The 25,986-nt window shown below is 42.1% G+C and overlaps 1 protein-coding gene across 9 annotated transcripts in view; it reads left to right on the plus strand.

Moving 5' to 3' along the window:
* Positions 1-1,211: 1,211 nt before the first annotated feature.
* DYNC1I2 (dynein cytoplasmic 1 intermediate chain 2) overlaps positions 1,212-25,986 on the plus strand; it is a 160,521-nt gene continuing 135,746 nt past the window's right edge. For 4 of the 9 annotated variants that reach the window (XM_077447990.1, XM_077447992.1, XM_077447994.1 and 1 more), the window contains exons 1-2: positions 1,212-1,373; positions 9,682-9,717. The gene's annotated coding sequence lies outside the window, so the exon portion shown is untranslated. Of the gene's footprint in view, positions 1,382-9,681; positions 9,718-25,986 lie in introns of all 9 variants that reach the window. The other 5 variants (XM_077447996.1, XM_077447995.1, XM_077447997.1 and 2 more) reach the window with 3 other exon arrangements.

The raw sequence follows: 25,986 nt of genomic DNA on the forward strand, positions 1-25,986 counted from the left end.
CTCGAGGGCAGGGACTGATGCATACCTCCCAACTTTTTGAGATGCATACCTCCCAACATTTTGAGATGGGAGTAGGGTTGCCACTTTTTCTTCAAGCCAAACCCGAACACTTTAGTGGCGCACAGCAAAAATTTTTTTTGGGGGATTCTGTAAAGGATTGCAAAAGACCTAGGACACCTTTGGGCGCTCCAAGGAGAATAGTAATGTGGCTTGCATAGTGCCCCCTCACCCTCACTGTTCTGCGCTGCATTACTGCCTTAATATTGTGTCCAGGTTTCAAGTGGACTGAAACCCGGACACATGATTCAAAACCCGAACTGTCCGGGTGAATCCTGGACAGGTGGCAACCCTAGATGGGAGTGAAGGACACCTACTATCAAACGTATGTAGGCACAGGACACGCCCCCTGCCACACCCCACACAGACCAAAATGAGGGACATTGTTCCAAATGAGAGACAGTCCCTGGAAATCCGGGACAGTTGGGAGCTATGGAGATGGGAATGAGGGACAATCTCTATATTCTCTATATATGAGGGACAAGCTATATATTCTGGAATTAAAAAAAAAGCAAATAAAAACAAATTAAAATAACATTTATTTATTTTTTGTTTACAGTTACTTACCTGTAAACAAAAAAATTTATAAATGTAATTTTACATTTTTTTATTTGCTTTTTTTTTTTTCAGAAAAGTGCAATTACCTATTAACGCTTAAAAAGTATTTTTTTTCAATGCTGAAAAAAACAGAATAATAATTATAAATCAATGCATTCATTTAATACACATACAATACACATAATATATAAACATTTAGCACATTACAGAAAAAGCTAGTCACATGCCTCAATCCATCACAAATACCAGAAATAAGAGAATTATTTCTAATATCACATTAAAAATATATTTATTGCTAAAACATATAAACATATTAATTTATAATATATAAAATGTATAAGCACATATTCGTTTATATAACATAATATACAAACACATTCATTTGAAACACATACACAAAGCAATTTTGTAGAGAAAATGATGTAAAACCCGTCATTAGAACTCCCAATCTTTCGGTAAGGTGTTGGCTGCCATGCCGGAGACTTTCACTCATGACGACTTATGACTTGGGATACAATAAAATGGCGGCCATCCTGGAGACATACAGGAAGTGTATCGCTGGAGCTCTTGTGGTCAGAGCCCGGTCCTGTCACTTCTAGTGGGTGACGTAATTTTCCTTGCGCTGTTTTGGCTGTGTGGTCCCTCCGACTCTCCTTACATCATCCATCCCGGAGTGTATGTGGCCGGTGGCGGGCGGGGTTCTCGGGAAGTGTGTACGGCGGTGACGTGATTGGAGCCGGTGGGGAGTAGTGAGCCTGGTGAGCTGGTGGGTGATGGTTCTGTGGGGGTGGGGTGGTGGCTTGTTAGGAGTGGGGCCTACCGGCTGTCATTGTTCTGGTCCCTGATGGGTGGAGGATGGGAGGGAGCCGGCCGGGTGTGACTGAGGCCTGCCTGCAGAGGAGAGGACCTGTCATGTGACATTGGATGTATCCATGTCCTTCCTCTGGGATCATATCACTCAATGCTGCTCTAATACCAATCATACAATCTCCTTACCATCACCTCTGTAGTGCAGGGCCTGTCTGATTGGATAGATAGGGATGTCCTGCTCCTAGTTTCGGTAAATGTAAGAGATTGTACAATCAGGTTGTATAGTGTATGGGGGGCACCTTGTACTTGTCACTGTGTTGTGGTCTCTAGGACTGATCAAACGCGGCCATCCTGAGGAAGGGGGACAAGTCTCTTCCAATGATGAGCCTCCTGTACATTAGATGTTTGGCTCCGGAGATCCCAGCTTGGTTCTGGTGGAGGGTACAAGCACGCCACTGAGCCCCATTTCCGGCTGAGCGGCTGAAAGCTGACGGGTCAGGATGAGGCACGGAGCGCTACCTTAAAATACTAACAACATACAAAGCCATTCAGAACTCTGCCCTGAACAACACCCTAGGGATGAGCACCGGCGTGTTTGCATACTCCACGTGCAGAGCCTGCCAGGAAGTCGGCGCTGCGCTAATCACAGGCAGTGAGACATTTCCCGATCTCTGCAGCCGCGCATCGGGGCAATGTCTCACTGCCTGTGATTAGTGCAGCGCTGACTTCCTGGTGGGCTCTGCATGTGAAGCATGGGAACACGCCGGAACTCATCCTTAAACATCACCAATCTTGTCTCCAACTATCACCCAAACTGTCCTCTCCGCTCCTCTCCTCTCCACACCTCCTGCTGTCTAGTTCTCTTGTCCCCCTACTCATCACCAGGACTTCTCCTGAGCCTCTACCGTCCTCTGGAGATCCCTACCACAATCTGTCCATCTATCTCCCACTCCGGCCAGCTTTAGGTGTTCCCCTGACTTACCTTAAACGGGTTGTAAAGGCAGAAGTTTTTTTTTTTTTTTTATCTTAAAGCGGAATTCCATCAAAACTTCCACTGATCTGCTACCCCCCCCCGTGCCACATTCGGCACCTTTCTGGGGGAGGGACAGGTACTGGTTTTTGAGAGGTTCCCTTCCCCACTCCCGGGAGACAGCGCCGTCCTTTGGAAGTCTGGCCCCCTCCTCCTTCCCCCGCTGCTGTGCAAATTTGAAAGGGAACCAGCTGTGCCGATTTACCTTTACGATGAATGGCGGTGGCAGCACCCAAGAGCCAATCAAAAAATAGGTTGGGGTGCCAACGTCGCAGGCTCCCTGGACAGGTAAGTGTCCATATATTAGAAGTCAGTAGCTAAAGTATTTGTAGCTGCTAACTTAAAAAAAAAAAAATATTCCCCAGGAGGAACTCTTTATTGCATTCTATGCCTTAATATAAAAAGCCTTCTGTGTGCTTCAGCCCCCCCTAATACTTACCTGTGCCCCATTTCTATTCAGCAATGTCCATGAGTGTCTCAGCCATCCAGGACTCTCTCTCCTGATTGAGACACAGCAACGGTGCTATTGGCTTCCACCGCTGTCAAAGTCAGTTAGCCAATCGGGAGAGAGAGCGGGGGCGGGCCGATAACCACAGCTTGTGTCTGAATGGATACATGGAGCTGCAGCTTGGCTCTGGTGCCCCCATAGTAAGCTGCTTGCTGTGGGGGCACTCAACGGGAGGGAGGGGTCAGGAGCAGCGAAGAGGGACTGAGAAGAGGAGAATCTGGGCTGCCCTGTGCAAATCCACTGCAACAGAGCAGTTAAAGAGGAAGTAAACCCTGATGAGTTTACTTCCTCTTTCATTCCCTGCAAAGGCAAAGCATAGTGGACTACTATGCATCGCATAGTAGCCCATTATGTGTCACTTACCTGACACAGGAGCCAGCGAAGTCACCGCTGTCCCCTGTAGTCCGGAGCATCCATCTTCTCGGTGGGGTCTCGCAGCTCCGCCGCTGTCATTCGGCGAAGCCGCCACTCCCGCGCATGCGCACGGAAGCCGACACGCGCGGCAGCTCCGTCATTGAAAACCCCGCGCTCAGGGTGCTTGTATGCGGGCAAATATCTCCTAAACCGTACAGGTTTAGGAGATATTTCTTGGACCTACAGGTAAGCCTTAATCTAGGCTTACCTGTAGGTCAAAGTGTGTTGTAAGGGTTTACAACCACTTTAAGTATAACATGTTTGTTATATTATTATTATTATATTTTTTTTTAAACTAGACTTTACAATCACCAGTGTCGCGCTGTCCCTGCTGAGAAGGGCTTTCATATTCACCTGGTCTTCCTTCTGGGTTTTCACGGCCTCCAGCTACATAAGTGGCCCGGGGCGTGATGATGTCACTCCCGTGCACACACGGGAGCTGCTGTTTGACACAGTATGCAGGACCTTCAGAGCCTATACGCCGGTGACGTCACTGTCTGCATGCACTCTAAATATCTCCTAAACAGTGCAAGTTTAGGGGAGATTCACAGTACCTACAGGTAAGCCTTATTACAGGCTTACCTGTACATAAAAGATGGAAAAAGTGGGTTTACTAGCACTTTAAAGTGGTTGTAAAGAACTTTTAACTTACTGAATTTTATGTATGAGGGTAAAAAAATCTTTTGCATGTTGGGGATGAGCCAGGAGCGCTGGTGGGGGACCCGAGAAGAGGAAGGTCACACCGATTAGGGCTTTAATGTTAGACATCCTGTTTGCCAATGCCTCTCAACAAAAATGTTTGTCTCTGTCTCAGTTTTTTTCTCCCTCGCTGCTTCTCTGAGGCTGCGTTTTACAGGTTGCCAGCAGTGAGGTTGGTTGGTTGGTGCGCTTGTAGCTTTCATCTGCACTTGATCCCTGGGATCTCATGTATCAGGGCTAAACATCCAGTGTACTTGGGGCCCAGACAGAAGATGAGTTGATGTCAGAAATGGTTGTGCTGCGTGGGTATAATGTATGTGTGTGTTAATGGAAGGAGAAATCTGAAGCTGGCAATAGATGGTTTAATTTTGGATGTTTGACACGAAGGAGAGAAAACCTATCGCTTTCCCCATCTATGCAAATGGCACAGGTGTAGGACCACAACTGGAATCGCGCAACTGCAAGTGCCCGAATGCAATGGCAGGACTGAGCAGTAACTGCATCTGATAGGATTCAGTTCGAGTTCAGCAGATCATTTTGCACCCAGTTCAGTCAACTTTTAGCCCTCGTTCACACCGAACGCAGGTTTGAAATAGTGTGAGTTCAGCTGATTTCAAACCCGTATTTCAGTGGGAGTTCGGGGCAATTTGAAAGACATCTGTGCGGGCTCATGCACATGTTTATTGAAATCGCCCCCCAAAGTTGCCAATAGTAGTACAGAATTCTAGTTTTGGTAATCAGTGCCGTGCCGCAAAGTCAGCATCACATTGGTTAGCACAGTGTCGTGGCCGTCAATAGGCTGCGATTTGGCATGCGATTTGATATGTCAACGAGGGCTTAAATCAACTTTTATGTCAAGCCAGGTGGTGCTTTCAGGGCCACCCACAGCTTCACTCACAAGTGAGAGTCGATCTAAATGGCTCTGTACAGCTGGTTTAAAGTGGAAGTCCACCCTAACACAAAAATCTGTAAATCTACTCGTATCACCGATCTAAGACTAACCTGTTTAGCCCTGTTAAAAACAAATCGCTATATATACCTTTTTTTTATTTTATTTTTTTATTTTTATTTTTTAAGCCACTCCGGTCCGGTCTCCAACGGCAGAATCTCTGCAGAGGAGACAGCCGACAACGGTTGGGAAATGAATGGATAGTGCCGTCACCCATAGACTTACTATGGGGCTTCCATTGTCGGCTGCCTCTAATGCACATGCCTCCAGAAAACTGCCGCTGACAGCTCAGCGTGGGATCGGAACGGCTACAGAAAAAGTATGTATTTTGTCTTTACAGGGCTGAATATGTTAGTCCTAGATCTTGGATGCCAGTAGATTTACAGATTTTAGAGTGGGGGTGTACCTCTACTTTAATGCTTTTTTATTTTTTTATTTCAGAAACGTGCTGTCATTAAGGCTAGGTCCACACCATTGCGAATTGGATGCGGAATCTGCACATCCCTTTCGCAATAGGTGGTTCACATATCTCCGCGGCGGGTCCGGTGTGTTTTGTACAAAACGCTGTGCGTCTTTTGGTTTAGTTTCAGGTTCGAATTCAGACCAAAATTTGTACTGAAATTGGACCTGAAACAGTAAACCAGCACGCACCGGACCCCTGCTGTGAGCAGCATGCAGCTCATATGTGAAAAGTGCCTTAATGTATTTGTAAAATCAATCCGTTAAATCTCATAAGTTTTAACATATAATTTTCTTTATTTTTCTTTTTTTTTTTTTTTTAGAAGTCTTCGGCTTTCATTAGAATAATCCCCAGTGATCTTGCCACTAAGGCTGTTACTGGTACTTCTTCTGTGGGGTGACAATGCACTGCTCCTGTCTTCTAGTTGCTCTCCTGCAATGTCGCTTTATCTCCCATTGGAGAATACAGGCAGCTGTACTGATGCACATTGCACAGGGATGGTCCTCTGTTATCACCACTCAAGATTCAATGAGAAGGCGCTTCATCCCATCACTGCAGTGTATGCCTGTGGAATTTTGCGCATCCATACTAATAGAAAGGCGGCGATGAGGCACCTGCATGTTTCAGAAATGCAGAAGTTGGGACTTATTTACTGTATATTTTTTTTTTTTTTTTTTTTTTTCAGAGGTTTTTTAATGTGTGTTTGGGTATGGTGAGGGTGATTGACAGTATGCGGTGACAGTGGTCTAGATTGGTCTTGCAGCTAATCCCTAGACCAGTGATATGATGTGGCACCGCAGATGTTTTTAGACTACATTTCCCATGATGCTCATGCACTCTGCAGTGTAGTTAAGCAGCATGGGAAATATAGTTCCAAAACATCTGGGGTGCCAAGATTTGCCAGCACTGCCCTAGACCCAAGCACTAAGACATGACCAGCTATGTAAATGTAAATAACGCAATGAAGGAAAAACCTAATTAAATCGCCCCACTGCCCTGTGCAATGTATATGTAGGTCCCGCATGCTTATTATTATACTAATACACGATTTTATATAGCGCCAAAAGTTTACCCATCGCTTTACAATATAGAGGGGGGGACAGACGGCACAATTACAGTCCAGTGCAATATGTAAACGGTGATCGCACCACACTTATGAGGCATTGCTGTGAACATCAGAGTGAGATCAATAATTCTAGCACCTGGCCTCCTATTTTCCTCTAAACTGGTGACCCGTCAAAGCTTTTAACCGGGGCTAAAATGAATTTTTTCCTGAAAATTTGCAATTGATAAACAACTACACAAACATCATGTGACATAGGAAATTGAAATACAGGCGGTCCCCGGGTCTGTAGGTTTGTTCTTAAGTTGAATCTATTTGTAAGTTGAAACAGGTACATTTTTTAAGTGTAGCTCCAGCCAAAAACAATTTTTTAAGCTTTTTGGATAGTATAGGGAAGGGTTAACATTAACTATTCAGAAGATTTCACCTCACTTTCTGTCCGAATGATAATTGGATTTTGAAAAACTTGGGTTGTTATGGAAGCAAGAATTGGTGATAAAGCATCAGTGGAGACACCTTTTTCTTTTTCCCATAATAACTCTTACAGGAGTGCATTTCCCTTCCTAAGGGTAGATTTCCTTTTACTTCCTGTTGTCTCCCTCTGTTTGTAAGTGAGATGTTTGTAACTAGGGGACTGCCTGGAAGCACTTTTTTTATTTATTTATTTTTATTGTGTTTTTTTTTTTTTTTTTTTCTGTTTTTGTTTTTCCTCCAGTGCCTTTGCTTTTAGAAAACATATAATGTTTGGGGTTTTTCTTTTAGGAATTTTCTAACAAAAAATGCAGATTTTTACATGTATGTGAGAAGTGTCTGAATTGGTTTGGACAGCTAGTGGTGATTTCTTCTTTGTGTGTAACCCCAGATATATTGAATTTATTTTGTAATTTCTAACATTTATTTGTCCCACAATCTGAGACGGTCCAAACGATAAAGCCCATGAAGGAACACGGGTACACAGGACAATGTTCCTTGTATTAGACAGCTTGGCCTAGGTGTGGTTATGGTGACTCATGTATTCTGTCTGCACTGAATATAAAATATTCAAGAGTCATTCGTTTCCTATTCCAATGGAAACTCCATGCTTTGATTTTTCTGTTGGGGACATCGGGTAAATTTTTATTTATTTATTTTTTTTTATAGCTCCATCATTTTTGTTTCTAAATTGAATTTTTTTTAATAGTGTCTGTATAACTAGACCTTATGACTATAAAAAAAAAACACAACGTTTTACCATTCAAACTTATTGCAACTAAGAACACTGTCAAATTAACATATTGCCTGAATGTCTGTATGCTAGTGGTCTGAAATGTTCTGAGATGTGAAAGTCATCACATCTATTGACTGGTGTTTTGTCAGAATTTGTAACAGAAATGACGTTCCATCGCTGCCATCTTGCTACACCTCGTACTAGTCCACAGTAAGGCTATAGTGAGAAGGCAGCAAGTGGACATCTTGTTACACCCTCCGCTGTCTTGCGTTTCACACTTACTTTTAACAGTAAACTCGGCTTCTATCGTGAAATACAAGATTTAGAAGTCCGTCAGACTGTTTTGATGTTGATTTTTGAAAGCAGCGGTGTTCTGTCAGTTTAGCAAACCTGCGATATTAGCAGGCTTGCCGCTGCTTTTAAAATTCAACGTCAAAACAGCGTCACTGAGCGCTAAATCCGGTGTTTCACAATATAAGTAGAGTTTACTGGTAAAAATAAGTGTGAAATGCAAGACTGCGGTGGGTGTGAAAAGAGATGTCTGCTTGCCGTCTCCTTACTGTATCCTTTCTGTGGGTGGACAAGTGCAAGATGGCGGTGACGGAACGTCACTTCCTTTACAAATTCTGATGGGTCGCCATATCTGACGAAACACTGGCCCTGGTCATGAGGATGGCAGGAACAGTTCACCTCTGAACATCGTAAGTATAGCTTTGATTTGCACCCCTGGACAAAACTAGCAGTTAACCCTTGCAGTGATGGAACAGCCCCACTGCATGGGAAAATAAAAATTTTGCCCGGAGTTCTTTTTTAAGATATAGATATGCTGTAGGTGTTTTCATCCACAGGAGTGCGTATGTGTGCAGGTGCATGCATTGAAGGGTGCAAGTAAATGTGTATTAGATGATTGCTGTTATGAAGGTATATGGATACCGAGTTGATGATCACTGTCATTTGGCAGTGATCACACAAGAAAGCACAGTTGCATAGATGGATATTTTTAATTAATAAACCATTCTGTGGTGTGTGGGTTTTTTTTATTTTTTATTTTAGAAATATTTTAGTAAGGAAGGGCTACAACGTCTGTCGGTTTATTTTTTTTGCCATCTGTATCCCATTGGGGAGATTTCCCTTTATTTACTTCCTGCCCCATAGCCAGATATGAAGTGAGAATCCCTACAAATTAAAGGAATTCCTTGGGCACACCCAGGTCACAGAACTTAGCGTCCCGTTGGAAGATTTCCCCTCTGTTACTTTTCTGGGGACAACCAAAAATTTGGGGTTTTCTTTTACCTTCACTTTCGATGATGATGGTAAACAGGACAAATAGGATGAATCTCCCTAATGAGTGATACAGACAGCAAAAAAAACTAATAGGTGTTCTAATCCCTCTCCACTCTCTAACGTACATTTTTTTTGCCCTTAGTTATACTTTAAAGCGGTAATAAACCACAGTTGATAGTAGACTTACCTTAGAACGAAGCCCTCCAGCGCCATGGTGTCACCGCTGAGAGGGTTTCCATCTTCCCTGCAGGTTTGCGTCCTCCGGGGGCGTGATGGCGTCACTCCCAGGCTTACGCTTTTATGCCGGAGCTTTAGAGGACATGTAACATCACCGGCTGCATGCACTCTGAAGATCTCCTAATCTGTGCAAGTTTAGGCGATATTAACGGTACCTACAAGTAAGCCTTACTTTAGGATTGCCTGTAGGTACAAGTGGTAGAACAAAGTTTATTACCACTTTAAGGTGCCCAATGTGCCTGAAATAAAACCAGTAAATGAGATCACTGCGATCACATAGACACTGTACATCGGGCCTGCAGTGGGTAATAAGGTAAAGCTATTGGATCATTTGTCTTGTTGTTTATGTGTTTGCATTATATCCTAGTTAGTTTTATAGTTGACAGTGTTTTTGTTTTCTTGCAGATATTGGTTCAAGGTCCTTCATCTGCGTTCTACAAGGTAAAGCTAAATGTTCTCGGAAGATTTGCTGTAGTGTTTTCTGTAAAAGTGTATTTAACGCCTGTAGTTTGCTAGCAATGTTTGGCTTGTACTGACAGCACTTTCCTGGGATAGTGTCCTTTCCACTTTCCAAGGATAGTGAACAAGGTGGGCTATTTCTATGGGGAAAGGGGGACTTAGTGGGAGAGAGCAGTTGAAATGGCGAAAGTGCTACTCCAGGTTCATTCAAGTGCTTGTCTTGTGATACAATCTCAGTCATTTGGTCTCATAATCTCTGTACAAAAAGGACCATCATAATATTATAAACTGGCTGTCACTCTGCTTCTACAGACCTCAAATTATTTTTGATATGAGCAACACTGGAGGAAGCCTGGATTAGCATTATGTCCAGTATAGTTATTTCAGCGTTTTCTGTTGCTCCTATTTAGAGATGGGAAGTCCTGGGGGAAAAAAAAAATACATTTTATAATTTTTTTTTAAAGCCGTTTTCTTTTACAATGATAAAAACTGTATTTATTGGCGTATAACACTCACTTTTTCACCCTGAAAATTGGGTGCAAATAATGTGTGCGTGTTATACGCCAATACTTAAATTTTAGCTGCCTTATTTAAAATGTTACGTTTTTTTTCCTGAAACTTCCCTCTTAAAATGAATGTGCGTGTTATACGCCGATAAATACGGTATGTCTGTGACATGGTGTTCAAACTATATAACATGAAGACCTAAGACTTCTGAGGATGTAAAGTCTTAAATTATTGCAAATTCTCTTAGCTGAGGAAAGCAAATCCTGGAATACAATTCAAGTAACACTGTACTTCTCAGTGCACTCCTAAAGCAAGAGAAATATCCATTCCTGCCACCAGGGGGCACTGCATGAGGAAAGGCTCCAGTTTGGTTTGCTTGTGGGCTCCATCTTGTTCCTTCTACAGTATTGGGTAATTGTTAGGATACAGTAGATCTTTTCTGTCCTCTCAGGCCTTAATTGACAGGTAAGAGGGTAAATTTGTCTGACAAATTTATCTGTTTTAACTTTTAAAAGGTAACTCCACTTTTGTGGGGAAAAAAATTAGCACATACAAAAAAATGTGTATACAATTGCGACACAAGTCCTATTGTGATTGAATGATATTTAAAATGACCTTTCCTTAACAAACTGCAGCTCTGTAATTTTCTGCAAAATGCAATATGGCTACCTGAATGTGTTCTGTACAGAGATGGTGTACAGAACGCCCCCCAAAAACACAATTTCCTGCTTGTGTGATTGGCTTACTGACTTTCCCAGAAGTCTACATTAAGATAAAAGTCAGATTTCAGGCATCCTCACATGTTAAATGTAATGCACACTCTGCAGCTTGCCTCATTACCAGTATAAACAGTTAAAAAAAAAAAAAAAAATAGTTAAAAATCCCTAAAATCTATCCTCTATTTTGTAGACGTTATAACTTTTGTGCAAACCAATCAATATACACTTTTTGGGACCTTTTTTTTTTTTTTTTTTTTTTTTTTTTAAATCTATTTTTACCGAAAATATTTATTATATATTAGAAGAATGCATATAGGCCTAAACTAATGAATACATTTTGATATAGATAGATATTTTTGTTTTTCAAAATTTAAACCACAGAGGTGATCGAATGGCACCAAAAGAAATCTCTATTTGTGGGGAAAAAAGACATTCATTTTGTTTGGTTACAGCGTCGCACGATCACAACATTTTCAATTAAAGCGGCGTTTTGCTGTATCTTAAAAAATTGTCTTGCTATTAAGGGGGCAAATCCTTCCGGGCTGAAGTGGTTAAAGTGATACTAAAGTGAAGCTTTTTTCTCATTTAAAAATAACAAGCATGTTATACTTACCTGCTCTGTGCAATGGTTTTGCACAAAGCAGCCCCAATCCTCTTCTTGTGTCCTCCACTGGAGCTCCTGGCTCCACTCTCCTGCCAAGTTCCGTCAGAACAAACTGCTTGCTGTGGGGCCACCCAAGAAGGCTTGTTCCTGAGCCACTGCATGGCATTCAGACACAGAGCTGCACCCCCCAGTCCTCTCCTTGACTCTCGCTGCTGTCTCAGCCAATGAGGAGGGAAAGTCCTTGGAGGCTTTCCTGCACAGAGCTCGGGTAAGTATTTGGGGGAGCTGCTGCACACACAAGGTGGGTTTTTTTTTTTTTTTATCTTCATGTATCTACTGTAGATCTGCCATCAACTAGGTAAATTAAGGACCAAAGTAAATGAATTGTTCAGGTGGGCCCTCCTATAAAGGAGATTGTACAGTTAGGTTGCATAGTGTAGTGTATGGCCAGCTTTATACAAGTACATAGGAGGGAGTGGGCAGAGACGGCTGTCATCGTTCTTGTGTAAACGCACACCAATTTCACTTTCAGACCTCATTCATATCTATTGTAGTGGTTGTGCAATATTTTTGGCATGTTTTTCCTGTGACACACAGGGTAGCCCGCTATGTGCTTAAAGTGGAAGTAAACCCATCGATTTAAACAGTTAAAAAATGCCGGGAATGCTAACTGCACATTGGCTGAGAGCACAGCCAAACTATCAAACCATCCAATGGCTGGTGTCATAACGAATCCCCTCCCCCCCATGCCCTCAACATAGGGAATGTTTAGGGTCTCATGCCCACAACCCTGGGCGGGGGGCTTATCAGAATCTGGAAGCCCGCTTTAACAAGGTGGGCCCCCTAGATCCTGCTACCCCCCCCCCCCCCCCATGAGAATATATATTATCCCTACTCATTCATCAAAAAAGTATAAAAGTAAATAAGAGAACAACACAAGTTTTTTGACAAGCCCTTTATGTAGACCTCTGGTCAATTATGCTGCCACTGGTGACCCAAATAAAGAAGAGGAAAACCTGACGTCCAAAGTCATATGACAAATTGCACAAGTGTAACTGGGGCTTAAAGGCTCAAGGTTTCTTACATCATGCATTGTATGCATGAAGCTAAAAAAACCTTCTTTGTGCAGCAGCCCCCCAATACTTACCTGAGACCAATATCAGCTGTGTGTCTAAATGGACACACAGAGTAGTGGCTTGGGCGCCCCCATAGCAAGCTGCTTGCTCTGGGGTCACTTGACAGGGGGGAGGGCGTGCCGGTGGGGTACCTGAGAAGAGGAGGAGAATCTGGGCTGGTCTGTGTAAACCATTGTACAGAGCAGGTGAGTATAACAAGTTTTTATTTATCTTCTTTTTTTTTTTAAACCTTGCCTTTTTAATATCGCTAACGAAGGCAAAGGAGATATGAATATAAACGTTTGTCTTGTAAATGTCTTCCTGATATGTCCATAATTGTTACTTTTTACTTCACCGGTTCCACAATTCATAAAAATACAACACGTATGTAGCTTGGTTCCTGGTGTGACTGGCTATATTTCTACCCACGAGAGACGGAGTCATTATGAGGAGACTGACCGTTCCCTCTAAGTGCAGTGTCTGCTACAAAGTGTGAACACTTCCGTCGTTCCTCATCGTCTGCTCCGCTAAGTTGTAATTATTGTCTACCTGGAAAAAAAAAAACCTTCCTTTTGAAGAGTCCCATTGCATCCTGTCTGCGAGCGTCTTTTAATGTACCTGTCTTCACACACATACCTCAGAATCCACAGCGAGGTTTTAATGTTTTCCAGTAATACTGTCTTTGATGCTCTGGAATGAAATTGTTTTACTTCATCAAGCTAGCTGTCAAGCCAGATGTCAGTTTTCGAGTTTTAAATCACAATTCTGAAAGCAATTGTGAAGTGTAAAATATCTGATCTAGTGCTATTAGCCCACAGCAGGAACCTTTAGGCTCCATGCACACTGGAGTTCAAAAATGGTTTTAGGCATTTGGGTGTTGTTTTTAACAGCCCCTAAACTCCACTCTGTTATCCTATATGTCCATGCACACATGGACGTTTTTTGGCTTTTATCAGCAGTGGAGTTTATGGGCTGTTGTCTGAACGCCCTAAGATCACGTTCAAGAGCAGTCCTAAAAATGGCAGGCGCTAGTAAAATATATTAACCACAGTTTAACGCTGTAAACAGAGATTTAAGCCTTATCAGGTGTTTCTCTGTCTTTATTTAAAATCAATGGTTCCCTATGGGAGCCCATTGATTTTAATAGAAGTCGGTTCACAATGATCCGACTTGCGGTGAGACTTGTGTGCTGAGGATGTTGAAGAGGAACCCATCCCCCCCCCCCCCCCCCCCGCCAAAATGAAACAGAATTGGCATGGGGTTCCTCCTAGACCATACGAAGCCACATGCCCTCAACAAGGGGGATGGGGGCTTTAAGAAGAATGGGCAAAAATGTCACTCTCTCGATGTGCAAAGCTGGTAGAGACATGCCCAAAAAGACTTGCAGCTGTAATTGCAGCGAATGGTGGTTCTACAAAGTATTGACTCCGGGGGGGCTGAATACAAATGCACCCCACGCTTTTCACATTTAATTATTTATTTTTTTAAATTGGAATAAACCAACTTTATTGAGATGCAGACAAGGTAATCAAAGGTATAATGATCATGATCCTGCTGGTCCAAACAAAACATGTATTAAGAATAACGCCTACATCATTTTGGTATTTTTTTTTTTATTCCCCCCCAGTAGGGTGTGATTCAGTTAGGTACATGTCTTGCCATCCTCCAGCCATCTATCCCATACTCTGGAGTATTTGTGTACAACCTTTATGGGTATATATCAGTACTTTTATGTGTCACCTTTTGTTGGTCTATCACATAAAATCCCACTAAAATACATTTACATTTTTGGGTTGTAACATGACAAAATGTTGAACATTTCAGGGGGTATGAATAATTTTTCAATGTACCTTATTTCCTGTTTGATTGTAAAATGTAGTTGGGATTAGACTGTGTCCATATGGCAGGTGTTGGGGCAGGAAAACATATCTTTTAGTAGTCCGTTTTGTTATATACATCCTAGAGCTGCACAATTAATCGTCAAGAATTGTTATTGCAACCTTGACTAAAGTGTTTCACAATTCTTTCAATGCAAAGAATTCTCTCTGCTCTTCTGAGGCCACAGCCACCAAAAGAAAGGAAGAGAAAAACTGGGCAGTCTGCTAAGAATCATAACATTCTTTATCAGTTGGTATAAACAATTTGTCAATGGAATAGACTTTGTGTGCAAGTGAAAAAAGTAACCGCTTAAACACTAAACCTCTTTATGACATTTTTTGCTGGGGGGGGAAAAAAAAAAAAAAAAAAAAAAAAAATATATATATATATATATTAACAAAAAATAATTTGTAGACACCCTAGAGAATAAAATGGTGGTTGTTGCAATATTTTATGTCGCCCTGTATTTGCGCAGTGATCTTTCAAATGCAATTTTTTTTTGGAAAAAAATACTTTAATGAATCGTGATCTTTTTATTCTAAGCAAAAAAAAATTCTAATTTTAACCAGAATCGTGCAGCTCTAATACATCCATAACTAATCAATAGGATGTAGTGCATATGTTCTATAAATCATTGTAACACAGGATTGCGCTGTTGTAATGTCAGAAGGGAATCAGACAGTTGGGCCTAGAGCTTGTCTTAAGGCCCGTACACACGGTCGGACTTTTTGACAACAAACATGCAAATTAGCTGTTTTGGAGCAACATCCGACTGTGTGTACGCTCCATCGGACAAACTTTTTCTGTTTTCATCGGACTTTTGTTGGCTCTGCGAACGGACAAACTTTTTGACAACAGAAGTCCGATGGAGCAAAGTCCTACCGTGTGTACGCAAAAGCATCGGACTTTTGTACAAGGTACAAACACGCATGCTCAGAACCATTGCAAACGATCAGACTACAATACAGAAGTTGACCAAAGGTGGCGCTGGAGTCATTGAACGTCCTCTTTTGAAGCGGCGTCAGTACGTTGTGACGTCATTACGTTCGTGTTTGTTGTCAAAAAGTCCGACCGTGTGTATGCAATACAAACTTGTGGACAACACACTTTGTACAAAAGTCCACGGAAAAGTTTGTACAAGTCCGACCGTGTGTATGGGGCTTTAGCGATGAAACTGTGTCTTTGTTCATCCACTGTGATTCATCATGTGATCTTGAGCGTTTTTGTGAAGAAAATGCAGTGCCATCAAAGAATGTTTTGTTGAACTTTCTCTGCTAGCTATACTATTACAGCAGTGTAGAACAAGAACCTGGTTATGTAGTTGTAAGTGTAAATGGTTCATTTATTTTAATTATCTGTGAACAGTAGAAGTTTGGATTTAGGGTGATACCATTTATTGGACTGGTTAACTAAATACATTTTGAAGTGCAAGCTTTCGAGGTACGCTGGCCTCTTCTTCAGGCAATAGTCAATGGCTAACACAGTCCAACACTTTGCAATTAAAGCATCTTTCAGCAAGTTTTGTAGGAGGTATTGGATTATAAAATGTCATTGCCTTTAAAGAAAAACCCTACTGACTTTATTTTCTTAAGGTATTTAATAATGTTATATGAAAACAGACACCTGCGGTTTTAGGGGAATCCTACTAGTAGTGCCATATTTTTTAAATGTATTGAGACAGACTCTTCCAATTTTTGTAAAGTTGACATTGATTTGGCTGCATGTTTGGGATCAGGGCTTTTTTTTTTGTTCTCTTCTCTTTCATTCATCGACGGACACAGCCTCTTCATCTTGACCTTAGGGGTATATCGCCCCTTTAGGCGAGGACTAGGCAGAAAGTGTTAAAAACAGCAACACTTGCCCAGGGGCCGGTCCTACTGGCTATAACCCCTCACACTACATCCAGCAGCTCCAGTTTTTTTCTGCCTAGTGTAGAAGTACCTGGCTCCTGTTGGAACCATTGGTCCTGGGAATTTTTTTCTGTTTTCTGCATTTTTGATTCCTGTGATCTACAATCAACAGCCGGGCTGGGTGACAGGCTCGATAATATAGATCCTGGTAGTCTCCCAGCATGACCAATGAGCGTGAGCAGGCCTTAGCTACGCGCTGGTTCGGCCACGACATGCCCCGTCTGATCCAGGGGCAGCCGGTGAGCTGTATGCTCCGGTGCACACATATGACCGGGCTACTGCTGTCTGTGTCAAAGTGTGCTGTGGCCGACAGCCATCCCGTACTGCTCGGGTGATGGGTCTGTCCATGGAATGCATCCTGCAATCCCCCTCCTTAAAAGCTCCATCTTTCATGTGTCTTACTTTTGTTACTGTAGTAAGCTAAAGCACCCAGCTTGCACCCCGCACACTATAGATGGTTCTGAATCTCTCACTTGCAGGGAGATCATCCAGTGGGGGTATTGGCGTCCGCACTGCACCCAAGGCACCTGCATCTCCCATGTCCCCATCCTGCACTCAGTGGGAGCCATTGGGAGAAAAGCGGTCACTTGTAAACACAGAAGCCAGCTGCTGACCTTTTAATATTAGGGCACTTGCCTGTCCAGGAATCCAGCGGTGTCCTCACTGTAGCTGTTTTCTCAATCGGGTGCGGGCGCTGCCATCTTGACACAGCCAGCATCCTACTGCACATGCATGAAGCGCACTGAGCTTTGTGAATGGGTCGGCTGCGGGGAAAGGAGGAGGAGGGGTGAAGTGCGAGCGGGGTACCTGTCAAAACCAGGTACCCACTCCCACCCCTTACCCCCGATACCTAGTGTGGCAGTGGAGAGGGGGAGGAGGCAGACAAGCTGAGCTTCTCCTTTTGGGTGGAACTCCGCTTTAGGAATACCTAAGTGACAGACCTCAGATGTCTGAGGGCCAGTAAAACATAAAAATGTTTTCATCATAGAAAGTCTACTGGCTTTAATTTACATTTAAAGTGGTTCTAAAGGCTGAATGTTTTTTTGTTTATTGTGATGCATTCTATGCATCAAGGTAAAAAAAAACAACACCTGTGTGCATCCAATATCAGTATAGATAAATTATATGCATGTACAAGCTATTGTGATCTGGACATGCAGAGCAGCGGCTCGGGAGTATGCCTGTTTGGGTGCCCCCATTGAAAGCTGCTTGCTCTGGGGGCACTTGATGGGGGGGGGGGGGGTCAGGCGCGCCAGGGGGGACCTGAGAAGAGGAGAATCGGGGCTGATCTGTGCAAAACCATTGCACAGAGCAGGTAAGTATAACATGTTTGTTATTTAAAACAATTTTGTATATGGTTATGGTCACTCCTTTCTCCTCAGCATGTTATAGTGGAACAGGCCAGAAGTCCGTATACAAAATGCACATCTCTGGTCCTGTATATGGAGCTTTCCCTTGTTTTTGTATTGACTAAGCTGTAATCACGTTGGTATAATAGACTACACAGACAAAATAGTTTAGGATGTCTGCCATTGGACAAAGTATTCTTTGCAGGTTCTTCTGCTTGACTGCGGACACATTTCTTAGGCCGCGTACACACGGGCGGATTGTCTGCCCAACTAAGTTCGTCAGACAATCCGACACAGTCCGTTCAAAATTTGCATGAACGGACTTGACCACACACGATGAGCAGACAGTCCGCTGAAAGCGTGCGCGATGACGTGTACAGCACGTACGACGGGACTAGAAAAACGACGTCCAATACACTGCAATGCAACCTTCGGCCGTGTAAATCCTTTCTGAGCATGTGCCATACTTAGTTCGTCCAACTTGCCTACACACGAGCGGACTGTCCGCTGAAACCAAGTTTGGACGGACAAAACCAAGTTTGAACGGACAAAATTTCGGAAATTCCGTAAGACTTTGTTCGTCAGACAGTCCGCTGAAAAAGTCCGCTGAAGCCCACACACGAGCGGATTGTCCGCTGAAACACGGTTCAGCGGACTAAGTTGGACAGACAATCCGCCCGTGTGTACGCGGCCTTATTCATACTCATCCAAATCTCAGATACACACGTCACATATCCTTCATATTAGCTGTTTATGATGCTGTCCATGTCTGCCATGTATCAGCCAGGTCAGATACCTCTGTTGATTGCCAAGGAGATCACATTAGAAGAGGAGAGCCTGGCAGAAGTCAGAGTGAGTGCCAACGTTGAAGATTCCTGAAAACGTGTGTTGGAGGTTTTGGGCTCCCTATGTGCTGAGAAGGTGGTTAAATGTGAACATACAGGAAGAACAGGAAGGAGATGAACCATAAAGGAAAGCATCAAACTTTCCAATATCATTGCCGCCAACATGCCAAAACGTGTAAATAGAAAGATCCCCTAACAAGGAGATCACAGTACCCCCTGGTACAGCGGGACTTTTAAGGCAGACCAAAATACGAGTAAAAAATATATTACGAATTTATTCACAAAAATTATGCACAAAATCGTATTGCAGAACAGTATAAAAATCCATACATATATCAATGCGTGGAATCATACATATAAATATATACATACAAACAATCTCCACGTGTGGTGTTTAGGCAGTTGAACAGCACCTGCCAAGATACCACACGTTGAGATTGTTCCCCCAACAGCATAATAATTCTGGCAGATAACATCTTTGATATACTATATCTATCTCACAGCTATTTACTCTTGCTATGAGATTTATTCTCAGTTGTTTTGTTCATTTACAAATAAATGACTACAGCCATTTGTTCTCCTTAGATATGCCTCTGAAGAAGGGAAAGTTTTCCTTAGGGCTGAAACAACTAATCGATTGATCGACAACAAATCAATTATAAAATTAATCAATTACTATTTTTATAATCGATTAATCAGCCAGTAACAAAATGGGGTTAAAGTTAATGAGTCTGATGATATTTACTAGATTGACCCTTTAATAGTATATCTCTCCTCTAATAGTTTATACAGTATATCCCCTCTAATAGTTTATACATTATATCTCTCCTCTAATAGTATATACAGTATATCTCTCCTCTAATAGTATATAGCCTCTAATAGTATATACAGTATATCTCTTCTAATGGTACCGGTATATACAGTATATTCCCTCTAATATATATAGTATATCTCTTCTGTCTGTTATTCTCAGAGTTGATTAGATATTTTTCTCCCTAACCATATAGTTGGTTATTTATATTTACCACTGCATAGAGATATTTAAGAATAAATTGCCTTTTTTTTTAAACTTTACATATTAACTAACTTATACACCACACTTTTTTTTAAGGTTATTAACCGATTAATCGAAACAATAATCGGCCAACTAATCGATTATGAAAATAATCATTAGTTGCAGCCCTAGTTTTCCTGAAACATGTCAGGCGTTTTGGAGTTCACATGATAAAACCATATATGAAACCTTTGATGTTGTGCAGACTATATATACTGTATAAACTATTAGAGGAGATATACTGTATATACTATTAGAGGAGAGATATACTATTAAAGGGTCAATCTAGTAAATATCATCAGACTCATTAACTTTAACCCCATTTTGTTACTGGCTGATTAATCGATTATAAAAATAGCAATCGATTAATCGACAACTAATCAATTATGAAATTAATCGATTAGTTGTTTTCAGCCCTAAGGAAAACTTTCCCTTCTTCAGAGGCATATCTAAGGAGAACAAATGGCTGTAGTCATTTATTTGTAAATGAACAAAACAACTGAGAATAAATCTCATAGCAAGAGTAAATAGCTGTGAGATAGATATAGTATATCAAAGATGTTATCTGCCAGAATTATTATGCTGTTGGGGGAACAATCTCAACGTGTGGTATCTTGGCAGGTGCTGTTCAACTGCCTAAACACCACACGTGGAGATTGTTTGTATGTATATATTTATATGTATGATTCCACGCATTGATATCTGTATGGATTTTTATACTGTTCTGTAAAACGATTTTGTGTATCATTTTTGTGAATAAATTTGTAATATATTTTTTACTCATATTTTGGTCTGCCTTAAAAGTCCCGCTGTACCAGGGGGTACTGTGATCTCCTTGTTAGGGGATCTTTCTATTTACACAACAGTAAAATCAGTCTGTATATGCAGTAAAGCATGCTTGTTATATACTCTCTGTGCAACCTAAGGGGTTAATCCTCTGCATTGTGTAAAAAGGCTGTTTTAATCTTTTCTTCTCTGATTCTCTCCTCCTTCTACTGTCCCCAGTATAAATCCTGATATTTACAAAGCCAGGGGACAGGCCGCACATTCTCAGTTCGGTGTGCATTGCTAGAGAGGTGGTGTGTTTTTATTTTTTATTTTTTATTTTTATTTATTTATTTATTCTTGGGAGAGTGCTCTGTGCTGACGGTCAGGAGTCCTGCATTCTCAATCGTGGGAGAATGAAAATTTCCTCCTACAAGCTTTAACCAGACACTGATCTAAGTCACAAGACTGCTCTAACTGCTGATGAAAATAGGTATTTAGTCATTTTATATTTACAAAAATAATTGCATTTGTATTTTCTGTGTACTGAGGGAGACCAGATATAGTGAATGCAGGTTCCTGGGTTTAGTAACACTGTAAGAAATTTTTCACAAAGCTTTTTGTAGTGTGCCAAGCACTGAGATCAATGTAAATTAGTATTGACATTCATGTTCACTGAAGAGAACAGCTGCCTCTTTATTGGATACAAGCATTTGGATTATCTATATTTGATAGCCTTTTTCAACAATTTTACCTCTGAGGAGTCCCTAAAATTTTCATGTCTTGGGGAACCCTTGTCTAAATAAATGTATGGGGGTGTGACAACTTGGGGGTTCTTTAGACTCACTGCAAAGCACTACCAATGAGCTAATCAAGGGCATATATTCCTTTTCTGCCCACTTTTATTAAACACAAAGAAAAAAATTTCACGGCAGTCATTATCCCTCATAGGTGATTCCACCATCAACACATAATCTATAACAATGTTCAGCCTTCTGGCTCTCTATAACAGCACTGTTGCTCAGGCCTCCATTGTCCTGATCATCTACCACAACTTGCCAGTACTTGTGCACAAATGCTGTACCTCTGTCAGCTCTCTATCTCTCTTTCCTGCTGCTCCGTCTCTCAGGCTTGGGCCTCTGTCTGTCCTGTCCCAGACAACACCGTGCAGACATGCACACCCCTCTGCATGCTCTCTTGCAACCACACATGGACTCCTCGGAAGGGTGGAGTCCAGAACCCTACCTCTGATTATCCTAAGAACCCAGCACACACCTGCACCATCATTGTGCCTTTTGTCTACGAAACCGGGCCCAGACTGCCTTTTAATGCTGTGACAGGGAACTGCATTGTCACATAGGACCTTGGAAAAATGCCGATTAGGTTGTTGGTAAAACCCCCCCCCCCCCCCTTTCAGCTAAAGAGATTGTTGGTGTCATGCAGCTGGTTCTGCCAAGTGGCCTTGGAGCTGTGCGGGTAAAATCAGATAGGAGGTCAATTGGCCAAAGCTCAAAGAGCCCCTAACAGCCCATAGAAGAATGAATGACTGTCGTAGGGTAATATGTCAGGCCTATATCATAAGGAAGATGTAGATAGATATATATCTATATAATATATATATCTTTCTCTATATAATATGCCTCTGATTGTGGTTAACAAGCGTTTTGCAATACAAGCTATTATTTAAAAAAAAAAAAAAAATCCTGACTCTGTTTGCAAGTGTCTCCCAAAACGAGCAGGATTCAAGACTGCAGTGTGTAGTACCGCATTTGGCCAGGGGCACCGGTGAAGCTCTGAGCCGATAGGAAACACTCTGTTGCCGAGTGCACCCGAGTGGTTTCCGAGTGTCTCCTGTGCCTCCCACCTCTGTCCACATGCGGTACTGCATACAATAGAAGTTACTGTGGAATGAATTATCTGAGTTTCCATTGACTATGGCGAAACTCACTTTGATATAAGAATGCTTAGAATTACAAGCATTCTTCTGGAACGAATTATGCTTGTACTCCAAGGTACCACTAATATACTGTGGGGATCGAAAGTTTGGGCACCCCAGGTAAAAATATGTATTAATGTGCATAACGAAGCCAAGGAAAGATGGAAAAAATCTCCAAATGGCATCAAATTACAGATTAGACATTCTTATGTCAAAAGAAGTTAATTTTATTTCCATCATTTACACTTTCAAAATTACAGAAAACAAAAAAATGGCATCTGCAAAAGTTTGGGCACCCTGCAGAATTTATAGCATGCACTGCCCCCTTTGCAAAGCTAAGACCTGCCAGTGTCATGGATTGTTCTCCTTCATTGTCTGGAAAGACCAGGTGATGTCAATCTCAAAGGTTTTAAATGGCCAGACTCGTCTGACCTTGCCCCAACAATCAGCACCATGGGTTCTTCTAAGCAGTTGTCTAGAAAACTGAAAATAGTTGACGCTCACAAAGCTGGAGAAGGCTATAAGAAGATAGCAAAGCGTTTTCAGATGTCAATATCCTCTGTCCGGAATGTAATTAAGAAATGGCAGTCATCAGGAACAGTGGAAGTTAAAGCAAGATCTGGAAGACCAAGAAAAATATCAGACAGAACAGCTCGCAGGATTGTGAGAAAAGCAATTCAAAATCCACGTTTGACTGCACGATCCCTCCAGAAAGATCTGGCAGACACTGGAGTTGTGGTACACTATTCCACTATAAAGATACTTGTACATATATGGTCTTCATGGAAGAGTCATCAGAAAAAAACCTCTTCTACGTCCTCACCACAAAAATCAGCATTTGAACTTTGCAAATGAACGTATAGACAAGCCTGAGGCATTTTGGAAACAAGTTCTTTGGACCGATGAGGTTAAAATAGAACTTTTTGGCTGGAATGAGCAAAGGTACATTTGGAGAAGAAAGGGCACAGAATTTAATGAAAAGAACCTCTGTCTAACTGTTAAGCATGGGGGTGGATCAATCATGCTTTGGGGTTGTATTGCAGCCAGTGGCACAGGGAACATTTCACGAGTAGAAGGAAAAATGGATTCAATAAAATTTCAGCAAATTTTGGATGGTAACTTGATGCCATCTGTGAAAAAGCTGAAGTTTAAAGAGAGGATGGCTTCTACAAATGGATAATGATCCTAAACACACCTCAAAATCCACGGGGGATTACATCAAGAGGCATAAACTGAAAGTTTTGCCATGGCCTTCACAATCTTCTGACCTCAACATTATTGAAAATCTAAGGATAGACCTTAAAAGAGCAGTGCGTGACAGACAGCCCAGAAATCTCAAAGAACTGGAACACTTTTGTAAGGAATAATGGGCAAAGATACCTCAAACAAGAATTGAAAGACTCTTGGCTGGCTACAAAAAGCGTTTACAAGCTGTGATACTTGCCAAAGGGGGCAGTACAAGATATTAACTCTGCAGGGTGCCCAAACTTTTGCAGACACCATTTTTTTTTTTTCTGTAATTTTGAAAGTGAAAATTATGGAAATAAAATCTAACTTTTTTGACATATTATAAGAATTGTCTAATCTGTAATTTGATGCCATTTGGAGATTTTTCCATCTTTCCTTGGCTTCGTTATGCACATTAATACACATTTTTACCTGGGGTGCCCAAACTTTCGATCCCCACCGTATATACTGCCTTAACCCTCTTGAGCATGGAGTTCACCAGAGCTTCACAGGTTGCCATTGATTAAAATGAAAAAAGATGGAACGCTAAAAATGCAACTACTGCGATATGGAAATAGTTCCAAGGTCTGGGTGTGCCAGTTTAGGGGTTCTGGTCTGTATTGGTGTGGACAGCCAGCTGTTGAGAGCAGAAGCGGCTCTGTGAATATGGGTGAGAGAGGGAGGGGATTCAATGTTTAATAAAAGTAAGATCAACTCACATTTTGGTGAGATATAATGTGCATGGCATAAGTAGCTTGGGCTCCTGTAGTCCAGTTGGGCAGTGGTGGTTGTGGTCAGCAGTTACCGACGGTTCCCAACCCTGAAGATGTCGCACAACAATCACGTCAACTGTGATTGACGGGAGGTGTGGTTGAGCGTTCGTTCGTTTAATGAAGGAGCACGCATGCTCTGAACGTGGCGCCGCTCCTCTCTCACAGGTTGACATTGTCGTCCTCCATGATGACATCATGGAGCTGGTGAATGCCGGAGACCTTGCGCTCCTCCACCTTCTGTTTTGAGGTTGCCCCACAGATGCTTAATAGGGTTTAGATCTGGAGACGTGCTTGACCAGTCCATCACCTTTACCCTCAGCTTCTTTAGCAAGGCAGTGGTCATCTTGAAGGTGTGTTTGGGGTTGTTATCATGTTGGAATACTGCCCTGCAGCCCAGTCTCCAAAGGGTGGGGAAAATGCTTCAGTATGTAAAATGTGCATGTTGGCATTCATGGTTCCCTAATGAACTGTATCTCCCCAGTGCCGGCAGCACTCATGCAGCTCTAGACCATGACACTCCCTGCCACCATGCTTTAATGTAGGCAAGGCACACTTGTCTTTGTACTCCTCATCTGGTTGCTGCCACACACAATTGACACCATCTGAACCAAATAAGTTTATCTTGGTCTCATCAGACCACAGGACATGGTTCTAGTAATCCATGTCCTTAGTATGCTTGTCTTCAGCAGACTTTTTGCAGGCGTTCTTGTGCATCGTCTTTAGAAGTATCTTCCCTCTGGGATGATGGCCATGCAGACCAATTTGATGCAGTGTGTGGCGGATGGTCTAAACAATGACAGGCTGACCCCCCCCACCCCCCCCCCCCCTTTTTCAACCTCTGCAGAAATGCTGGCAGCACTCATAGGTCTATTTCCCAAAGACAACCTCTGCATATGATGCTGCGCATGTGCACTCAACTTCTTTGATCGACCATGGCGAGGCCTGTTCTGAGTGTCTGTTCTGTTAAACCGCTGTATGGTCTTGGCCACCATGCTGCAGCTTTGTTTCAGGGTCTTGGCAATCTTCTTAGAGCCTAGACTATCTTTATGTAGAGCAACAATTCTTTTTTTTTTTTTTTTCAGATCCTCAGAGTTATGTGCCATGAGGTGCCATATTGAACTTCCAGTGACCAGTAATGAGAGAGTGAGAGCGAGGACACCAAATTTAACACACCAGAAACCTTGTAACACAGAGTCACATTTGGGGGGGGGGGGGGGGGTGGAAGTGAACATAAAAACTAAAATTATGTGGTTGCATTATAACTGGGGATGTAGCTGTGTTCAGAATCAAGAAATTACATTCAAACTCATGTTAAATAGGAGTCAGTACACACCTGTCATAATTTAAAGTGCCTCTGATTAACCCCAAATGAAGTTCAGCTGTTCTAGTAGGTCTTTCCTAAAAAATGTCTTAGTCAAATCCTATAGCAAAAGCCGTGGTCTGCGTAGAGCTTCCAATGCATCAGAGGGATCTCATTGTTAAAAAGGTATCAGTCAGGAGGGTACAAAAGAATTTCCAAGGCATTGGATATACAATAGAACACCCTGAAGACCGTCATCAAGTGGAGAA

Source organism: Lithobates pipiens, unplaced genomic scaffold, assembly GCF_037356315.1.
Source record: "Lithobates pipiens isolate NorthernLeopardFrog02 unplaced genomic scaffold, aLitPip1_a1.2 Scaffold_22, whole genome shotgun sequence".
In the NCBI taxonomy this organism is placed as follows: Eukaryota; Metazoa; Chordata; class Amphibia; order Anura; family Ranidae; genus Lithobates; species Lithobates pipiens.